The sequence below is a fragment of the Heloderma suspectum genome, chromosome 5, assembly GCF_057233095.1.
Source record: "Heloderma suspectum isolate Gila_16-S chromosome 5, 16-S_ref, whole genome shotgun sequence".
NCBI lineage: Eukaryota > Metazoa > Chordata > Lepidosauria > Squamata > Helodermatidae > Heloderma > Heloderma suspectum.
The window spans coordinates 20,274,449-20,291,329 of record NC_139462.1 but is presented as its reverse complement, the minus strand read 5'-3'; the positions used below and the strand labels follow the sequence as shown (position 1 = coordinate 20,291,329).

Below are 16,881 nucleotides of genomic sequence, written 5' to 3'. Positions count from 1 at the left end.
CCAGATGTGCAAAATTCAAAGCACAAAATGTGGTGCTTCTTGGTATAGCATTCGGGGTGTTTTAGTGTGGAGAGCTGAAGTCCTCTTGGCCATAGCCATGAATAAAGTCATCATCAGCTGCATCTTTTTTTGCAACTAAAATCCATTAGTCATATCTGTAACTTGTTCTTCTTTGCCCTCCATTTCTTCTCTTCTATTGTTATCCTTGGTGATGTCTATGAAGGGGTGGGATTCTCACTTTCTGTTCCAAGGACAGCAGTTAGAATTGGCAGATATCATTTTATTTTTTAAAGCCTGCTTTATAAAGAAAGTGTCACCATGTGAATGGCTGATTAACAGGTCTTCTGAAACTATTCTTTAACTCCCAAAAGTCCTGAAACTTGTGTGTTTGAACTAGACTCTCAAATTTGGAATCACCCCAATATTTGTGTAGAACACAGCTATTCAGGTGATCAGACCATCCCTTTAAGTGCAGAGGCAGTGAAATATAAGCCACCTCCCGGCTGAGTCTAGTATCAATACACTATTCGTTAAGGAAAATATACAATAATAGGGCTTAATTTGTGCCAGAGCTCAGCCATCCAATCTGTTTTTCAACAACAGGGCTCATTCCTAGGACATATGAAATAAGAATAGATGAAAGTGCCCCTGAACAGATTCAGAATGCACTTCCCTCACCACTGAGGAACAGGACACATCAGGGATTAGGGGAAATGAGATGGTGGGGTTTCCAGATAGCATTGAGTGAGCAATCTCTGCATATTAAGCACTATACAATAGTGGAGAAATACTTCAGGAAGTGTAAAGAGGGCCTAAAATTACATAAATCCTATGCTTACCTGAACCTGTATAGGTCATCAAATCAAAAAGAGCTTCCAACAACAGCCCGGTGCCCTTTAAAATGCAGATTGGAAAGATTATCTGTTGTCATGGTTATGTGGTCAGGTGGCCAGCTATGGTCTAGTCTAGAAATGCATGCAAGGATCAATAGACCATCCTCTAAACAGACGTATATGTCCTATGTGGACAATATGAACAGGGCTGATCTCCCAATTCAGAGGCTTAATTGGGCTGACTTGGGGGTGGGTGTACTTTCAAAGAATTGTCATTCTGAAGTGGTACAGTCATATGAGGGGGCTGTTCCTTGTCAGCAGCTGCATATTTTTGAATCGGTAATTCTTTCATGCTGCTGTCCCTTTTTGCCTGATAGTCCTGAACTTAAAAGGAATGGGGGTGAAATCCAAGCCAACTGGGATTCTGGTTGGAAACTGTTACTGGTTGGGTAGAATAATCTGTGTGCTGCACCTGGGTCCCTCTCTATTATGGCATGTTCTAGGATGGACCTGAAAAGGTATATGCAAAGATCCTGTAAAGATATGCCTAAGGTGGGTTAGTCCCTGCATTAGGCCTCTGTGATTATGCCCCAGAGAGGATTCCAAACCGTTTTCTGGATTCTACATTCTGCTCCAGAGTTTTGTCAGAGCAGAATCCATTCGTTCTAGGAACTGCTAAATCACCGAGTAGTGCTGCTTATCCCTTCCTAGGACAAAAACCCCGGCGCCTGACGTGCCCAAAATGGGTCAGTGGCCCACATGCAGCCAGCCAATGTTTTGCAGATTGCCCGGCCTCTACCTGCCTGTTCTTGCTTCAAGCACTGTAACTGTTAACGCTATAACATTAACTCATGTGCCCGCGCAACTCATGTGCCCGCGCAAGAGTTCGTTTGTCAAATGGAATATTTTGGAATATTTACGGAGCAGAATTAAGCTTGAAGTCCTGATCACTAGCTCGAAGCTGCAAAGTGAGCTCTGCCAGCTAGTAATCCTGGCGTAATCAGTTGCCCTGATTCTCTTGACAATCCATCTGACATGAGACATTTGCTAACACATCCAAGGAGAGCCCTGTGGTTAAGAGTGGAGCCAAAGATGTGTGTGCAGTGACATACCTGTTACCCTTCTATACGTTCTTGTTTCTATGCTGCAGTGGGTGTGCCTCCAAACATTGGTACTGTTTGGCTGCTGAATTTGTCACTGCTGCTTGTCAGGGCTTCAGCATCTTGCTATGGAATGGTCCCCGGCTTGCTGGATGTGAAAGGAAGCAACTTGTTTATAAGGCAGGTGCTGCTGATGGAACACCACAGAGGGATGCTCAAAGTCTGTCCTGTCCTAGTAGGCAGCCCCTGCACTTGTGCTAATGTATTATAAGGTGACTTTTTGCATGTTGTCACATCATGTGATAAAGCATTTCCTAGAGACTTCCGAGTGTTGGGTGTGTATGTGTCACATTTTGAATGCTAGCCCACAAATAAAAGGCCCTGCATGCAGAATGCTAGTATGTAAGAGAGAAGGGGCTCTTCTCCCTGACATGCTGGTTTTCTAAGCATAGGGAGAGGTAGGTATGTGTATGTATGAAGAGCATTCAAATGTGCAATCTGCCACCTCTAACCTAAAGTACATCCTGCTTGCTAGTCAGGTTTATTCTGGCCTGTTCGGAGACGGGCGGGGGATAGTTTAGTGGGAGGGGTTGTAGCTCAGTGTCAGAGCACGTGCTTGGCATGCAGAAGGTCCTGGGTTCAATCCCCAGCATCTCCAGGTAGGGCTAGGAAAGAACCTGGCCTGAAACCTTGGAGAGCCACTGCCAGTCACTGTCGACAGTACTGGGCTGGATGGACCAATGGTCTGGCTCAGTATAAACCCCCAGTTAAGGAACATGAATGTCACCAATTAAAAGTGTTTAATGTTAAAGAGAACGAATATTAAAAACCATGTAAGAGAGACGTATGTGTCAACATCTACAATTAAAACTTAAATATATAAAACCTAAATGCTGAAATGCGGTAACAATATAAAGAAGGCACATATGACAATACATAAAAGTTAAAAGCAGAATATATAAAACTTTAAAAACTACACATGGGCCAAACATGCTTCAGCATCCATCTTTGTCAGTGGCCTACAAGAAACAATTTGGTCTAAACTCTAATTGAAAAATCTTCCATCGGAGGATCGAATGAATCCATCCATTTATCTTGAACAAATCTTCATTCGAGGTAAACAGTTGCTTGATAATATGATCATCAGAATAAGTAAGCAAAAGCTAAACAATGTAGATGGAAAATAACAACTTATCTTTGTTATCTTAAAACCCTTTCAAGGCCAAGTGTGAGTAATGGGTTACTCAATTTTAAACAGTTTTAATTGATGACATTCATATCAGTTTTTTCTGACTCTTTACATTGTTAAGGACCGTTTTTGCTTTGTTGTTATTGTATCTGACTCAGAATAAGGCAGCTTCCTATGTTCCTATATCAGCACCCCCTTGATGGCCTTTATCTGGCTGGAAGCCCCTGAGCAGTAGGAAAAAGGGGTTGGAAGGAGGCAGCCTCAGCCCTCCCCATTTTGTAAAATGGCATGCCTGATGCTTTGTGATGGCTGACAGAGAGGGTAGATTTCCGGGAGAGTTACTGCCAAGCCAAAGTAGACTTGCTCATACCTGCCCAGCAAATTCCCCCCAATTGCCAAGTTGCTGGGACCTGAACACCTTGCTGCCTCCACTCCTCTACCATCCAGTCACATTGGCTGAGAAGCAGGGCTGACTCTCTCCAGCTGGAACTCTTTTGTTGCCAGTCAGCCGGCTGCATAGCTTCTGCCATCTGAGATCTCATGGTTGCCACTTTTGTACCTGGACCCTGCTGCATAGCCCTCTGGGAGGGGAGGCTCTGGCAGCACTGATGCCCATATGGACAGGCTTGGAACAAGACATTTTGCTGCCTCAGGCGAAGGACAAGATGGCATCCCCTCCCCATTATTCCTACAGAAGTCAACTGGACTGGCAGTTCACAGGATAGTATCCTCAACCACACCTAAGGCAGAAAAATAGTTTAATATTACCAGAACAGGCCATGGAGCATATGTAGTTCTGCTCTCCAACAGATGGGCATGGCTGGGGGGCTCAAGAGGAACAGCTGTGGGGGGTGCAGGATGCCATTGGCCATGCAAGCTGGAAATGAAGGGTGTTGCAACCCAACACATTGGGAGGCATGGGGAAACCTGCATCACACCTTTGTTCTGGGAAAATTCAAGCACCCCCTTCTATTCGTAAGCCCCCCACCCCCGGTTGTTCCTTGGGGATTGATACTAAAACCATCAATGTTTTTGATCTGGACCTCAGGCAGTATTTTGGGCCCTCTAGTGCTCATCAGCTGTAATTGCACAGACCATACTGTTAAATATGCTTTTAACGTTCAGCAACCTAATCATGTTTGCGTAGGGGTACGTCGCATTGATTCAGTGGGACTTGCTTCCTAGGATTTCTTTTTTAATTATTGTTATGGATTTATCATGTAGTTTCCACTACTTCAAAGAACTCTTCCGAAGTTTTACTACTGGTATATCCTGCCGGTTTACATGTTTCAGTTGCTCAGCCTACACTACCTTACAAGCTCGTTGTACTCGTCTGGGCAACTCCCATTTATGCTAGCCTGGCTTCATTAAGGGAAGGGTGATGAAGATGATTCCTTAGATGCCTTTTGCAAAAGAGACACAAGGCGACTTACAACAAAATTAAAACATACACAATTTAAAACTGCTAAAACAATTCACTAAAATACACCCCCCCCAAAAAACAACTAAAACATCAGTGACAGCCATAAACAATTCAACACATGCATTAGAAAGACCATCATATGCCATCAAATGGGATGAGATACAGATGTGATAGACAAATAAATCCAGTCCATTGTGAGATGAAACATGGGTTGCTTCCACTAGGATCTTTTAGTGGTAGCTAGTCATTGGTTTTTTGCAGTCAGCTGTATATGTAACTAAAACTGAGGTTCTGCATGGCAGTAGATGTGTGTGGACAAAAAGATGTGTGTGGACATTTCTACATCTAGAAATGTCTGTCCATTGTCCTGGTTTTTGAAAGAAACTCATTACTAACACACTACTTTCAGAAGCCAGGGCAAAGTGAATCGATAGCGTACAGCAGGCAGAGAAAAGTGTGACGGGGGTGTGACAGCTCAGGCCATGATTGTGAGTGTGAGAACAGGTGTTTACACAAGAGTGACCCTATTTTCATATGTGAAAACCAGTAGCTACCTTAAGGCTGTTGGCCAAAATGTTGGAGGGTATCATGTGGGAAACCCATATCATGCTATGAGAAGGACATTTTTGTGAGAAGTACCTACAAACAGAAGATGTATCTGGATTTTTCCATTTCAGACTGCGGGTTGGGACTTGAATGAATGAAATTTTCATTCATTCTCCTTCATTTAAAACTTTCTACATGTAGAAAAGTAGATGTCAGCAGCTGGAGTTCTAACCAAGTCTTCTTCCCATCATACTAGCTTTCTCTGTGTAGGGAACAATTTTTGGGAAGTAGCAGTTAATCATGTGTGCTCCCCCCTGACACACACCTGCAGTCTAAATTGGCAAAGTACAGACACAGGCTGACCAACTTGTTTGCGGTTTGTGAGGTCTAGGCCTGGGTGATGAGGATAACCACTGCTGATCAGATCTTAATGCGTTACCAAGGCAACGTGGACCCAGGCCAAGGGATAAAGCTTTTTCAGCAGCTACAACATTGCCTTGGCAACTCATGAAGGATTACGTCTCAGTCAGGACACTGTGGCGTAGAAGTTGTTTTCTTGGCCTGTAAAAGGCACTAAGTAAAAACAGGCTTGTTCTGCTTGATGACTGAAATTGCCCTCCTCTCCTGCCCCAATTCAGAGGCCTATTGTTTGGGGATCTAAAACACCTTTCTTGCGTGAATTTTTCTTGTTTCCACATTGTGTCGTCCATCTCTCCTGCCAACCCCCTTCCCCGCGCCTCAGTATTCAGGACGGGAAGCGGGGTACAAGGAGCAGGAGGCCATCAACTGGCTCCTGCCTCAGGTTAAACTTCACTCCCACATAGGCCCAGAAAAGAGCTGGTGAGGTGGTGTGCCATTTCTAGCCTTCCACACTTGAAGACGCTTCAGGGCCTCCCAGCCTGAACACAGACAGATGGTGGAGAGTGCTAAAGAGAAAGGGGCCCACCCACAGAGCCAAGGAGCAGCCACTGAGGCACGGAAGGGTGATGTGGCACCATCAGGGCCTCGACTGAAGAGGCGGCCGGGCTCATGTCTTCCATGTGAGTCTACCCCACAACTCATGCTGTGGTCCTGATGTGGTGCCCTCATCATAGGTTCCTTTCCCCTGGTCACCACCCAGACATCATGATCCCAGGAGTCATACAAAAGAACCACGTTAAGGTGTCCTTTGTACACGACAGTGGCAATGTATAAATGCTCAGCCGCTCTGTGAGACTGTGCTGAAGAGTGGCATATACATTCCATAACAAAAAAAACTCCATAAGAAAGAAAGAAAATTCCATGATGCCATTATAGATTAACAGCAGCAACGTGGGAGCTGATTTTCCCTGGCGTCATCCCACAGAGTTGATGAAATATTTAAAGCTGTGGTGCCACATTCGGGGCAAGCTGAGGGGCAATCAGATAGGTCATTCCCATGCAGTGGTTTCCTGGCTAAGATCTGGTGGGGATGACCTATGCCATTGGGCCTGTCCATGTGGTGCCTTTAAACCAAGGAAGTTGTGGTCCCCCAGATGTTTTGGCCCTCCAGATGATCAGCCCTAGTGAGCATAGCCAAAGGTGAGAGATTATGGGAGTTGTAGGCCAAAACATTTGGAGGGCCACAAGTTGCCTAACTGCTGCTTTAAATGTTACAGCAGCACTGTTGAGTGAAGTGAAGCAGCTCCTACACTGCTGCTTTACGTCTAGAACTGAAATCAGTGTAGAATAACAGGTTTGCATTTCCAAGATATGAACATTTGGGGCAGACCTAGCTACGGTTTCTTTTTTCACCACAAGAGGAAAAATCTAACATTTTTACTATGAAATTTGGTTCCTTTATGTGGCTTTTTGCGAAGGAAGTCATGTTTTTCTATGCATGCCCTGAACAAAATTGCTCACAAGAAAATGGGTTGGCAAGTTTAATTGTCATTTGCTTACTCAGAAGCTTGAACAACTGCAGACGTGTGGCAATTAATTGAAAGCAGTGCAGAAGCGGAAGGGATAGAGGAAGAGAAACGTATGGGGAAGGCAATTGCTCATTTCAGTACTAATGAACTTTTTACCCTAGGGTCTAACGGTGTCTACTGGTGAGACTCTCTCCTTGGGAGCATACGCAACATAATATGGTTTCTTTTAGTTACCTCCTTTACCTGTTCCTTTCTAGTGCTTCTTTGGATGCTCTTTCCTCTTAGAATTCTCCCTGGGGAGATACCATGAACAAGCCTCAGGCAGGTCTCCCCCCACCCACCCGCTGCGAACCCATGTGGAGAAATTAATACTTGAACTGGGAGATTCTGGAGTTATTTGAATGCAGGATTGGCCCTAACTTTGGACAGTTAAATCCTCTAGGGGACAAGGATATGTATGGTGTTACTGCTATAAGCTACATATACCCAGTCACAGCCATGTACTCGGTGTTAATAATAATTGGAGTGGTTCCGCACCCATTTCACTGAAACATATGCTGAAAGGATTCAATAGATTCTTTATCACTCTTTAGCCCAGTCTTGAATTAGCCTGGTAGCCATGGGCAATGAGGAATTACACACAGGTTAGTGAATGGGCTGGCAGAGGAGGGATGGAGCACTCTGATTTCCTGGTACGCCCAGCATAGAAATCAAGTGGGCTTCCAGAGGAGAGAAGCCTGTTCCTCCCAGCATAGAAATGCAGCAGGCTTCTGTGTCTTGCTGTATTGGCCCCAGGAGCGTAGCCAAGTCATTTGTAGTGTTAGAGTGGCCTAGAGATCTATACTGCTTGCTTAAGTTCATTATTGGTGCAATTCCCATGCTAGTAAGCCTCTGAGCATGTGCAGATGAGTCAAAAGGCCGATAACACCCTTCTCAGTGCATTTCTGACTAATGAGTCGAAAGCCTTATCAAGCTCTTTGCCTGGGAAGCGAAGTTTGTTTACAGGGGGCTGTGCTTGAGAACCAAACTAGCCTATGCGGGGAATGAACACTAGGGGTGCTTGCTAGTGTCGTGCTGCCTTATTGCTAACCTGTAGAGTATAAGACCCATTGTACCCCATGGCTCGTGGTTCAGAGAAGCTGTCTGATCCAACCACTGGGTACGCCTGTGCGCTGTAAGTTACCCAATAAAGTACTCCTTGTAAGCAAACCTTTGAGTCTGATTTATCACTGTCTTGGCACTTCTAACCTAAGAGTTCAGCTCCCACGGCCAGGGCAAGACACATTTGATGCAGCGAGCAGGGTGCCAAAAATACTGCTATGTTCAGATTCAAAAGGAAGGAGGATCGGGAGGCTGGCGTGTTAAACTGATTCCCAGGCTGGCCACAGGATGGCCTGTGGGGTCCAGCCGCAAAGCAATTGGCGGTCCTGAGTGGCCCGATTGCATAGCCAGAGGTCGAAGAGGACTGCACCCCAGTGGATCTGGAAACTGCGTTAGAATCTCTGCAGCTGGGAAAGTGGTCCTCTAAAGAGAAGCAGCGTGCAGGACCTCCAGCATGGTTATTGCTGACAGCTTTAGGAGCTGTCAGGCAGAAGGATTCAGAATGGAGAGGAAACCGCAGCAAAGCTCAAGACTGAGCTGAAAGAAGAAGATCTGAGGCTGTTAATGAGAGAAATGTTGCAGGACAGCTTGGCCTCTAACAAGGCATGGGAGCGTGAAGCCGAAGAAATAGCCATTAGCCTGGTACACGGGGGGCGGGGGGATTGCCCACAGCATCCCGGGGTGTGCAACCTCATCACCTCGCCTTATTGGGATGAAATCTCTAAGAAGTGGAAATTGAAAATGAAGAACCAGAAGATGAAGACACGGAATGGAATAAAGGTGAAGAATCAGCACGCCCAGAGCACGGGCTAGACCCCTCTTAGAGTGGGAAGTGCGCCAGAGGACGGTCCCAAGGCCGAATGAAGCAGAAAGACCACGTTGAAGATCTCTGTCAAGGTAACTGTGTTTAACTTTGAACTGTTCTCGAATTGCATAGAGCCTGTAGCTACTGACCATCAGCTATATGATTTCTGAAGAGTGTAACCATTAAGCTTTTGCTGTGGGATTCCCTGCAATGAAGGAATCTCACTGATTTGGGTGTCCATTGTTGGACTGCCTGAGTGTGTGTGCTGAAGAGTTCGAGAAAATGTTACTACCATGCTCCTGGAAGCTGCAAACAAACTGTAAGCTGGGAGACCGAACCTGATTGGGAAGGAAAAGAAGATACCGTAGTAGCTGTCTCCAAAGACACAGGGATCTGTGTAGCCAGCTGGCTGATGCTGTCAGTGATGTTAAAATTGTAAACTAAGACTGTTTTCCTGTTTCCCCAGCGAAAAAAGCTGACCTGAGTCATTTGTTGCCTCTGACAAGGCAAAGATTTGACTGCCCTGTATCTTATCGTGTCTTGTTTTGAATTTGGGATTTACAAATACAAATTTACTTTCAAGTCCTGCAAATCACCCCGCCGCCGCCTCCTAAAGAAGAGGAGGCTACATAAGCCTGTTAATCTTAATGGCTACATAAAGAATGCAAGTATGAAGTGACCCCCCCCCCACTTCGGCCCTTTGTTGCTGTGTGCCTGGTTAAGGGAGAAGAAAAAGAGTGTATGTGTGTCATGTTGTGAATCCCTGGCTAGCCTGTCTAGTGACTGATAGCCCCAAAAGCTTAGTCCTTGTTTGATGATGATATTACCCATTCAGTCGTGTCCAACTTTTGGCGATTCTATGGATCATCTCTCTCCAGTGTTTAAAAGCACAATTCTTGTTCTGTTGTTGTTAAGTGTTATGAGAGCGAACATAATGTAAAGGCCCAGCTTCAGCAATGTAGTAAGGCCTTGTATGTTATAGCCATGATTTGATTAGAAGTAGCCTAGAAGAGTTTAGGCCTATTCAGTTTTTAGAATGTCAGAGTCTGCGTGAGTTTATCTCTGTCAGTGTTCTCAGAGCAGAGCCAGGGGGAGTCACCCAACTCCCTGTCCGCCGCTGGTCTAGCCTTGGCAGGCAGGGAGGCTGGAAGATGTCTGTGAGAATCTGACAGAGGCAGAGTGAGATTTGCAGAAGTGTCGCCCAGGTTGAAGCGTCACAGCTGGAAAGCTGAGCAGTGCTGCTCTGTTTAGACAGAAGCCTTGCTGAAAGGCTAAAGGCCCTTGTCTGTCGAGGGATCTGGAAGGGGTGTACGGTCATACCTTCTCCCCTTTGAACTGATGCAAAGGCAGGGAGCCTTTGCTAGAAACATCTCATCTTCATTGCCCAAAGCCTCCTCTGTTTGGATCCATCATCATCTGAGCTTTTCAGAGGCACTCTGCACATGGACTGGAACTTTAGATTGTTAAAGACTTGCCATAGAAAGTACTGTGAGGCTTTTCATAGACTCGAACTCTCGTTGCTGGATTGTGTGTCTGTGCTTGTTGTCAGCTCAGTGTACAGCAGGCTGAGTTTGATCTATGGCTTTTGGACTTCCCTCTGCCAGAAATCATGCAGCATGGAGTTGCCGAAGCAAAAGCAGTGGCCTAGGACTCTTTGCATTTGTGGGTATGCCTGTCCCTTGATTTTGATGGGCCCTGCCCATGCAGCCTGGAGGAGCAGTATGATTGCTGGATCTGCTCCATCATGCCTCACCATGCAAGAAGTGTTTTCCAGTCGTGGTGTTAGATTTCAATGAAAGTTTGTTGTGTATATTTTATGATTTGTTAAATACTATGTAGTATTTGCAAACGTCTTTACTGCACTTACAACTCCAAATGACAGGGCAAAGACAAGAGAGAAGGGAAAAGCAGAGGACAAAAGGAAAGAAAAAGAGGGGGTGCCAGACCCCCTGGAAAAGCGTGGCTGTGGTTGCCCCCAGGGTGAATTGGAAGCAGCTGATTATGCCTGGAGCTTATTACCTGGGAGTGGAGTAGCCACAATAATGTAAGAGTTCATTAAGATGAGAAAGTGTGACTAGAAGGTGAAAAAGAGCCTATCCCAAATATGCATCATTGGGACTAGTGTAAAGCAGAAAGGTTTAAGTAAGTGAGTTTCTGTTAAGACGAAGGCAAACAGCCTAATTTGCAGAGAAAACAAAAAAGGGTTAAAGCTGGTGCATAGAGCAGAGAGTTTTATGTAGAAAAGTTGAAACATGATCTGCAGAACAGGCAGGTCAGAAAGAGAGAGAGAGAGATTTCTCTTTCCCAAGGGAGGGGGGGTAATAGCCCACCTCTGGGCTGTTACATACAAGCAAAGTGAGAAAATACATCACCTAGAAGAGGAGTTCCTCTTCAAACCAATTTCAGACTGGTTTCAAGGAATTGGGGGGTGGGGAGCAAGTGGTTGCAATAATTCTGACTGTTATTGGCAGCTTTTTAGCTTTGTGTGCTTGCTTATATGGCTATCACATTTAAAGTATACATTGAAGTAGATGTCAGCTCCCTGGTGATCAAGTGGCAAGGCAGACTGTTATCGGCCTTTGATCATCTGAGGGTGGAATGTATTGGCCGCAGGAGCATAGCCAAGTCATTTGTAGTGTTAGAGGGGCCTAGAGATCCATAATGCTTGCTTAAGTTCACTATTGATGCAATTCCCATGCTAGTAAGCCTCTGAGCATGTGCAGATGAGTCAAAAGGCCGATAACAGCCTTCTCAGTGCATTCCTTACTAATGAGTCGAAAGCCTTATCAAGCACTCTGCCTGGGAAGTAAAGTTTGTTTACAGGGGGCTGTGCTTGAGAACCAAACACTTCTAGCCTATGCGGGGAATGAAACGCTAGGGGTGCTTGCTAGTGTCGTGCTGCCTCATTGCTGACATGTAAAGTATAAGACCCATTGTACCCGGTGGCTCATGGTTCAGAGAAGCTGTCTGATCCAACCACTGGGTACGCCTGTGTGCTGTAAGTTACTCAATAAAGTCTCCTTGTAAGCAAACCTTTGAGTCTGATTTATCACTATCTTGGCACTTCTAACCTAAGAGTTCAATGCCCACGGCCGGGGCGATACACTTGCCACATCAAGAATTATGATGTACTATAAATCTTATCATTTTAGATAGAGTGGTCAACCTTATTAGCAGATGGTAAACATGGTTTGTTCTTAATAGCTTTGTTGAGTTTTTAAATAATTTTTATTTAAATCAAAGCTTTGTATTGGGAAAGGTTTCTTTCATTTTAACATTTTTTAACACTGTGAAGGCTTATGGCTATATACAATAAAGTCTGAAAATTGGAACTGTAAAAGGCATGGAGCTTTCCACCCCTTCTCTAGTAAACATTTTTGAAGGTGTGTAACTTTTGTGGGCTTATTTACAAGGCTGCTTAGGCACCCAGCCATATAACAGTCAAAATTGTAAAAGATGTTAAAGGTTAACTAATTCTTTGGTTATGTCAGAGCTAACCCAAACCCTTTTGATGACTGAAAACCCAAGTGGCACCTCCCTCTAAGTTAATATTAGGCTTTCATGCCTATTGGTCTTGAATCGCTGTTACTTTATATGGGTGATGAGGAGGGGTGTCTTTGTTCATCACTGTACAAAGACAATCTTTGGCTGTAGTAGTTAATGTGTAGGATTCATCAAGAACTGAATTTGCATGTGTCAGTTTACCTTTAATCACGGCCTTACTCAAGGCTGGCCCTAGGATAAACTACACCCTGGGCAAGGAGTGCTGTTGGTGCCCCCGCCCCGATCAGCTTTGCAGGGCCACCCAGAAGGTTTCTGTGGCCTGGTGGAGGTATGATGTTGGGGGCCCTGCTGCTGCCTCCTACAAGGACCCATGCACATATGTACAAGCTGAGAGCCACATGCAAGAATAATTGCATGCATAGACTACATCTGAGAATCCTCACCTGCAGTTCCTCCTTGCCCTGGGATCGAGCAGAATGATAGATATGCTTCATTTTGTCTTACACAGGGATAAGGGAATAGGGGATTGGTTTGTGCTTCTCCTGAGTACTCCTCCAAATTCCAAAAGCCTTCTGGCAAACTTCTTTCTGCTTCCTGGGGCTCAGTCTCACAGGTCTTCTGGTTGTAATCTGCTGCTGGCCTTCACTACTCAGGAAGGAAAGATTCCTCCCTTAAGGCCTGGCCTCATGCCACTCCTATGCCTTTCCCTGTGGTAACTGCCCCAGAAAATTACTCTCCAGTGGCATCTTGCCTGGAAATTGTCGGTTGCACTCACTCACTCACTCACTCACTCACTCACTCTTTGAACTCTTTCCCTGGCGGGCATGGAATTCTTTCTGTGACAATAACAGACCACCTGCTCTGCCACAGAATCCCTCCTGAAAGCCTTCCCTGTTCCTTCTCTCCTTACAGCCAACTGGGGCTACTTGTCCTGGACCAAACATAAGCCTGCCTGACCAGTCTTATCTCTATTGCTGCTCAGACATAAAGGAAGATTTTACCTTGCTGATGGGTTTAGACTCCCATACATCTGGGCTGCAGCCTTAGCTAATAAGCAGGCCCCTCCCTTCCAGCCTCCCAAAGATACATTTTACAGCCAGCTTAAGCCTCAGATTAGCATCTATTCTGTTTCAGGCACAACTATGTAAAATATGTACTTCATCATTTCTGGGGAGTGGTTCCATTGACTGGGATCTCATGACACAACAACCCATTGTGGGTAACAAGCCACAAAGCGTTGTCATGTCATCGGAACCCAGACCACTTCCTGCAGGGTGGCTTATTTTGGGGCAACAAGCCACCTTGATAATCCATGGCTTATTCTAGGGGTTGTTCTACCCACAATGGGTTGGTGTGTCATCTGAACCCGGCTAGCCAACCCATTGTGGATTGCGGTGATCAGGTACAGAATCAGGCAAGAGTGGCAAAAACTCCTGCCACTCTTCCCAATTGCACCTGCCCATACTGCCTCAAGCCTCCGTTGCCAGTGACTGCCCCCCCCAACAATGCCGAAACGACACTTTGGGGTGGCTGTCACTCGTTCATCAACCCTGTTTTTAAAATTATTTTTCAGTCCCCAGAATTTGCGCAAATGTGTTCATAATTATTATTATTTTTGGTCAGTCTTGCAGAGGTGCGCAAGTGCAGACTTACAGCTGTAAAAAATATATATCCTTGCCTTGTCAATGTCCTTGTATGTTTCAGCTGTCAGAGTATACTAGGAAACATGCAAGGAAATTGTATGGAAAAGGTATCCAGCTTAGTGCTTTATTTTATTATTATTTATATAGTGCTTATAGTGTTTACAGTATTTGAAGTGCTAAGTGCTCAGTAACATTGCCTCAAAGTAAAGCTGTGCTCCACTAGAGCAAATGACATCAAAGTGGAAATTGAAAAAGAAACATACTTTAAAGCTCATTGAAGGAAGATCATTTTTGTAGTTAGTACTGAAACAACCTGTAGAACTTTGGGAAAAAACGGTTACAGACACTTGACTTTTGTCACTGTACCACACTACAGACAGTACATTAAGGGTGCAATGCTATTCAGATAGGCGGCCGCCTCCGAACTCGGAGGCGACCGCCTATCCAATGCAGGGCAGGAGAAGCATAGAGGGGATCATTCCCTCTGTGCTTCTCTTGCCCTGCATTTTCAGCTAGACAGTCAATTGTGGCTGTCTAGCTGTGGGAGGATGGAGCAGGGGAGGAGGCTGCTGTACGACACATTGGATGTGTTGTACAGGCATTTCTGCCCTCCCCACCCTGGAACGCCCCCAGACACACCCCTTTTTGGCCACTTCATGCTCCTCTCACAAGCGCGGTGGATGGTGCTGTTCTGTGCTGCCTCCGAGGCAGCGTGGAAGTGGGGGGAGGTCAGTTCTCCATGAACTGACCTCGGAGTATGGGCTCTGAGATTGGTTCCCAGAAAAACAGATATCTTATGGCCGTCTAGCCACTGTCTAGGAGCCATAGGATTGCTTCCTAAAAAACACAGCCAGTGAGTTCAGCTCGGCGCCTCCCTCAGTTCAGCTCGACACCCACCTCAGCTCAGTGCCCTGGGCGACTGCCCAGTCCACCCATCCCTAAGACTGGCCCTGGTCTTATTTTGATTCCTAGCTTGCTCTTTTTCTGTGTTTGTGGGAAGAGAATGAATGATAGTAGTATCTGGTGTGAAAAGATTCTGTGGATATTAGTTTAGCTAGAATAAAGCTCAAGAATTCTTGGAAACCAGTTAAGAAGCTGATATGGATTCCCCCCCCCCCCGAAAATAGTCACAATGGTAAGAATGGAAAGTGCTGCATATCCCAAACTAGGTAGAAGTGGTTAAATTGCTGCAGTCTTGAGGGATGGCATTTAGCCTTTCCTGCATGGTGCTAAACTAAAATCCAGCACAGGCAAAGATTTCTTACAAGGAAGCTAGACGTGTAGAGAAATCAACTTTTGTCCCTGCTGGCATGTTTCCTGGTGCTTGAGTGACAGCTTCTTTTAACTTTATTTATGAGTTTGGAGGCTTCAAGGATTGGGGTCCCATTGCAGGGAACTGTAGGAGAGCTGTTTCCCAGAAAGTCCTCCATCTTGCATATTTGAGAACAAGCTTGAAAATTGCACTGAGAAATCTCAAACTCTGTGCTCATGATAAATCCTGCCAATGAGCCAAATCATTCACATATAAAATACAGGGGTAAGTCACCATCTCTTTGCATGCTTCTTTACCAGTATTTTTCCAGAATGTCGACATCTTCTGGCAGGGAGCTTTGTATGAAAAAATGCAGTTGGTGTAGATCAGGCCAAAACATAGGCCAATCTACTTGGCTTTATAAACATACAATCTATTATGATTTACGTGAAATATACTTTGAGTATTGAATCAATCACTTGTGTTAGGGCAGATTTCAGCCATAATCTGAGGCCATGAGGGTTGCCAACTGGATTTTATGGGTTTGGTGTACAATAAAAGAGCCACTGTAGTGTAGTGGTTAGAGCGTTGGACTAAGACTCAGGTGATTCAGGTTCTAGTCTCTACTCAGCCATGAAGCTCATTGGGTGACTTTGGTCCAGTCACTGACTCTTAGCCTAACCTACCTCACAGGGTTGTTGTGAGGATAAAATTGAGAAGTGGATCATATAAGCCACCTCGCAAGAGGAAAAAAGGCGGGATATAAATGAAATAAATAAATAAATGAATAAATGTGAGGAAGCTCCCATGAGAACCCATCTGGGCTCCGCAACAGTGGATTCACTTTTACTGTCCATATATGCTTCTCCAGGCATTTCACAGGACATTTTTGGAGGCTATGCAGAGTGGAAGGCTTGTATTTAAAGCGATCATTTTAAGGATAGGCATCAAGGAAGCAATCAGCCATTCACCTGCTTGCCGGCGTCTAACAGTATGAATACAAAAGAAACAGCATCTCCTCTCTCCTTTTGGAGGCTATAAAATTGTCATGATGGCATGTGAAGGTGTAACACAGAGGTTGCACCTTCACTATTTCCTCGTTAAGGCTGGGTGAAATGAAATAGTAGACCTTGCCCCAAATGTTCTTTTCAAAAAGGGTCATGTGACCAGCATCTCCTTAATTACCTTTTGCAGGTTGCCATGCTTTCCGAATCCAGCGTGCAGTGGGGGTGGCTTCTCACCCACCCCACAACCTGTACTGCAAGCCATAGGTTGTAGGGTGGGTAAGAAACCCCACTTCTTCTTAGAAGAAGTGCATCTCCACTGCACCCCAGGTTCAAACAACATGGCAACCTGCAATGCAGTGTGGGTAATTAGGGAAATGCTGGTTGTGCGACCAGCATGTGTGGGGGTGGGGGAGACAACCTATACTACATTATTTCCACTGCTGATTGTCCAAACCCAGTCACTGTGTCCAGTTCTGGACACCAGACTTTAAGAAGGATTCAGATAAACTGGAACAAGTTCAGAGAAGGGCAACAAAGATGATCAGGGGACTAGAAACTAAGTCCTACAAGGAAAGATTGAAGGAACTGG

At 45.2% G+C, this 16,881-nt stretch overlaps 1 protein-coding gene across 2 annotated transcripts in view; it reads left to right on the top strand.

The window, feature by feature from the left end:
• TMEM150C (transmembrane protein 150C) overlaps positions 1 to 16,881 on the top strand; it is a 47,716-nt gene that overhangs the window by 5,412 nt on the left and 25,423 nt on the right. The window lies entirely within an intron of this gene.